The sequence below is a fragment of the Otolemur garnettii genome, unplaced genomic scaffold, assembly GCF_000181295.1.
Source record: "Otolemur garnettii isolate 467f Iridium unplaced genomic scaffold, OtoGar3 scaffold00070, whole genome shotgun sequence".
Classification (NCBI taxonomy): Eukaryota; Metazoa; Chordata; class Mammalia; order Primates; family Galagidae; genus Otolemur; species Otolemur garnettii.
In genome coordinates, this window is record NW_003852465.1 from 8697840 (window position 1) to 8703459 (window position 5620).

Below are 5620 nucleotides of genomic sequence, written 5' to 3' on the forward strand. Positions count from 1 at the left end.
CAAACCCGCCACCTTAGGTGTATGTGGCTGGCGCCTTAGTCGCTTGAGCCACAGGCGCCGAGCCCCATTCAAAGTTTTGAAGCTTGTTGTCAGAAATGAGTTTTCTACCAAAAGGGCAGTGGAGACAGTTGCTTCCTCTGTGTCCATGGCTATAAAGGAAAGGGAAGGTTGAGGGAAGTCTTGGTTTAGGACTCCTCTGGGAGGTAGGGTAAGGGCTCTCTCCAGTGATTAGTAAATATTTATGGCTAACATTTGTATGACGCTTTACAGTTTACAAAGTGCTTTTGTGTACATGTAATCTTCTTCATTCGAGGAGGAAAATGGTTTTTATCTGTAGTATACTGTCAAAGAAATAGTGGTTTCCCTTGATATTTAAAATTTAGACCCACCATCTTTTATTTCTATAATCCCAGGCTGATTTACCCACATAAGGCTGACTTTCCTACTCTATAAAATGAATATCATCGTACCTACTTAATAGGGTTGATGTGAGAATATAGTAAGAATTCAATACATGATAAAGCTGAATAATGGATGCAAAGAGCACCATTGTAGTAGGATGGGTCTTGCAAAGATAAGATGAAAAGATAAATTTTATCTCTAAATCTCAATGAAGTAGAAGAATTGGTTGGAATGGAGTGAACTAGAGATATAGGGGGCACGGTGGGGTGCCTAAACTGGAAATTTGGGAGGGGTTGCTGTTATTGGTAATAACTAAGTCTAGGGCATTATGGGTGAGAATTGAGTGACTGAGGTGGTGGACACAATCATTTAATGTAAGGGGAAGTCAAGGAATTGAGAGACTAGAGTGTTAGCAGGGATAGTATTCAAAATCTTTAACTACCACTAGCCTGGGTGTGGACCCATCAAAATAGATGTAACCTATAGCTCTGGTGCAGGGTTCTGTAGGCATCTTGTTCTTCCAGGTAATTCCCTGTAGTTTCTGAGTTATGGAGAGATCTGGTGAATTCTGGTGGAGAGGTCAGAGTGCTAAGGCATGGCATCCAAGAGGGTTTATATACAAGGGATTGACAGTGGATATGAAAATATTTCAGTATTTTTGCAAGAAATAGTCATACTTGTGCATACTTGTGTGCATGAGATGGATTGCTACATGGATGTTGAAGTCACCAAGAATGATGATGGGGTTATGGATAGTGGGACAGTAATACAGTTGATGGAGTCTCTAATGAAAGGAGAATGACCCAGGAGTGTGATAGATGATCATAACAAGGAGTAGTAGTATGTAGAATGGCTTTATGACATGTTCTTCAAGCAGCTGGTCATTATTTAGGGAGGAAGGAAGAAAATGGTACTTGAGGTAGCAATGAGGAGGAAATAGAATACTTACTCCTATTTATTTATTTATTTTTAATTTGTTTTTTATTAGATCATAATTGTGTACATTAATTCTCTCATAGGATATAGTGTGTTACTTCTATATGCAGTTTGGAAAACTCTCGTCCAAGTGGCTAACATAGCCATCATGTCTTTCTCATAATTGTTATGTTAAGACATTTATATTCAACCTTTAGACAAATTCACCTGTACCCAAATAGGATAAATTATAGGCATGATCCCCACAATATCATTCTCTTCACCCATCCTCCCCCTCCCCTCCCCCCTCCCCTTTCCCCGTAGTCTAGGGCTCCATTTGGATTGTAGCTTTCCTAAGATAGCTAACAATTAGTTTCATAATAGTGTTGAGTACATTGGATACTTTTTCTTCCATTCTTGAGACACTTTGCTAAGGAGGACATTTTCCAGCTCCATCCATGTAAATATGAAGGAGGCAAGGTCTCCATCTTTCTTTGTGGCTGTATAGTATTCCATGGTGTACATATACCACAATTTATTGATCCATTCATGGGTCGATGGGCACTTGGGCTTCTTCCATGACCTAGTGATTGTGAATTGGGCTGCAATGAACATTCTGGTGTGGATATCTGCATTATAGCGTGATTTATGGTCTTCTTGGTATACACCTAACAGAGGAATTACAGGATCAAATGGTAGATCTATATTTAGATCTCTGAGTGTTCTCCACTTACTCCTATTTAAACCCTAGATGGTGTAAATATAGTTTCAAAGACACATACACACACACATATATATATGCATACACACACATGTATATGTGTGAGATATATATTTTTCTGTTTGAAATATATATTTTATGATATATGATAAAAAACATTTTTTACATTGTTATCCAGCACACCCATAATTTATATAATTGAATATATAAATTTCATATAATTTTTGTAAAGCAATATTTATCTTTTTTTTGCAGTGTTTTTGGCTGGGGCGGGTTTGAACCCACCACCTCCAGTATATGGGCCTGGAGCCCTACTCCTCTGAGCCACAGGCACTGCCCAAAGTAATATTTATCTTAACTATACATAGTATATGCCAGTGTTTTCTGTTCTGTTACTTCATATGAAAAGTTTTCTATTTACTACCAACTATATTGATTTCACCACTCACTAATGGGTTGCAACTAAGCATTTGAAAAGCCTTTGTATGTAGGTTTTAGGATTAAAGAATAGCCACTCCTGGAGAGGGCTACAGGGAGGCATGCTTTGTTCTTGAGGAATAGCTAGATTTCAGTTAGATAAAGAAAGTAAAAGGAACATTCATCAAAGAGGTTGAAGGATATAGGGATTTTTTTTTTTTTTAATGACAGACACTGAATTACAGAGGTCACAATATAAAGACTTAGGGGTTGTGTTGAGGTTGGAGTCTGATTCAAATTAGGCAATTGTAGTGGACCATAATAGGAAAGAATCTCTATGACAGGGATAATCTGGTGGCCAAGGATTCTTGTGGTGACTGTGATGAGCAAGGATATAGGGCATGATAGGATTAGTCGTATTCTAGAAAGGTAGATAATCAATTCTAATTTTAGCCCCCTTCTTCGGACTAGTCTCTTAGTCAGCTTAGCAGTGGTGAGGTGAGGTATAAGGGTTGGCTGAGCTGAGTAGAAGTTGTGTGTGTGGTAGAATGAGGGTCTCACTGGAAGTGTGCTGAGCTCTGGGGGCCCTCTTTCAATCCTATGGTAGATAGGATTAAGACTACAAAAGAGCTATATTTCCAGAAGCACCAGAGCTCTAAGGGTCCCTTACGTTATACTTGGCAATGGGGCTGGTGGTAGTGTCAAGTGTAACAAGTTCTGTGGCCTACCTTTAAATCTTACTGTCCTTGATGTTAAGGGTAAGAGAAGAAGTGGCCTTACTGGGAGGTACTGGTTTCTTGTGTGCTCTTCAAATAGGAAAATTTTAATTAAAAAGGCAATACTAAAGTGATGGGAATGAGAGTGTGGTAAAAATAGCACTAAATTAAAAACCTAAAGTTTTTAAATCCTGGCTGAGCCTTTGGGTGGCAGATCATATCCTTAACTCAATCAAATTGGTATGTCATTCTTTTTGGCCTTACAAGCTGTTGTGATGACTAAATCCCATAAAAACGTAAGCATATGATATGAAATTTATAAAGCACCATTGAAATATGAGATTTTGGCAATGGCCATTACTTGGCAGAGATAGTTTGTAGTCAGCATAGTGGACCCTAGGCAGCTGTCAGTGACAGTTGGGTAAGACTAGATGTGTAACATTTAAAGCCTCATTTTTTTTTTTTTTTTGGAGACAGAGTCTCACTATGTTGCCCTGGGTAGAGTGCTATGGTGTCACTGCTCGCAGCAACTTCAAGCTCTTGGGCACAATCGATCCTATTCCCTCAGCCTCCCGAGTAGTTGGGACTGCAGGCACTGACCACAACGCCCAGCTATTTTTAGAGACAGGGTCTTGCTCTGGCTCAGGCTGGTCTCAAACCTGTGAGCTTAGGCAGTCCATCCAGCTCGGCCTCCCAGAGTGCTAGGATTATAGGCGTGAGCTAGCTGCACCTGGCCTATGACTCTTAACTTGTGTTTTAAGTAGAACAAATTATTGAATCACTGTAGACAAATGCCTGGCACCATCTAGTACCCAGTGGCAGAAAGAGTTAGAATCTGGGTTAAAAAGTTCTTCTGAGATTATAAGTACCCATAGCATATAATGGTTGTAATAATACAGCCTCAAAATTGTTTTCCATATCAGTTTAGGATTATTTTCCTATTTCTTAGATCCTAAGGTGTCCCCTGTTAGATATAGGAAAAACCAAAGTACTTTTCCCTACTCTCTACTCTCACTCAGTACAATACTTCTGACACCAGATCTCTGGGTTTTTTTCCCCACATACCAAGAAATTCTGAAGTGGACATGAAGTCAGTGTTCTCTAATTTAACTCAATTTTGACACTGTCTTCCTGGAGATCACATCAGATTTCACAGGTTAAGGGCTCAGTCCTGCAAGACTGCCCCCTACTTCAGGTGTCAATTGCAAGTCCTGGGTTTTGTTCTGTGCTTCTGACTGACCAGCTATTGTATTAATTGGGATCCTCAGACCCTCCTTCTTGGGTTTGATTAATCTGCTCAGGAAACACGGTTTATTACAAAGACTATTATAAAGGATACAGATAAACATCCAGAAAGAAATACACAGAGCAAAGTCTGAAAAGGTCCCAAACGTAAGAGCTTCCATCTTTATGGAATTGAGCAATACTACCCATACGGCATGTAGATATGTTCTTGTTTACCAACCTGGAAGCTCTTTGTTCCCTGTACTTTTGGGTTTCTATGGAGGCCTCATTATGTAGGCATGATTGATTATGCCATTGGCCATTAGTGCTCAACTCAACCTTTGGCTCCTCCTCTACCCCAGGAGGATCAGTTGTCTTGCCAAATACATAATTTAGTCTTCAATCATTTGTAATACTAAATATATACTAATAAGAAAAGATGAATATAAGTCATGTTTAACTTCTGAAATTGTAAGAGGTGCTCAGAGTGGTGACCATTTGTGTTTAGACACTTCTGATTACAGAGAACTACTGCTTGAACAATATTGACCAAAGTGTCCATTTGTACCACTGCACATGCCATTTCAATTTCTTCCCAAAGTACTGCCGCTGTACCTGATTTTTCTATGGTATACCACATTCTTTAAGAATATTTAAGAATACCCCATAGATAGAAGTTGACATGTGTTAAGTCGGGAGAATGTGGGGTAAGCTCAACCGCACTTCTTCATCCTATCTGTTGTCCTGGAAAATTCTTTTTTTTTTAAATTAAATAATAACTATGTACATTAATGCAATTCTGGGGTACAGTGTGATGTTTTCATATACAATTTGAAATATTTTCATCAAACTGGTTAACATAGCCTACATGTCATTTTCTTAGTTATTGTGTTAAGACGATCATATTCTACTCTTAGAAAGATTCACTTGTACCCTTGTAAGATAAACCATAGAAGTGATCCCTCCAATCACCATCCCTCCACCCATTCTCCCCTCCCTTCTGCCTCCCCCCTCCCTGTATACTTAGGCTGTTATTAGGTTATAGATTTCATATGAAAGCAATAAATTAATTTCATAATAGAGCTGCGTACATTGGATACTTTTTCTTCCATTCCTGTGATACTTTGCTAAGAAGAACACTTTCCAGCTCCATCCATGTGAACATGAAGGATGTAAAGTCTCCATCTTTATGGCTGCATAGTATTCTATGGTGTACATATACCAC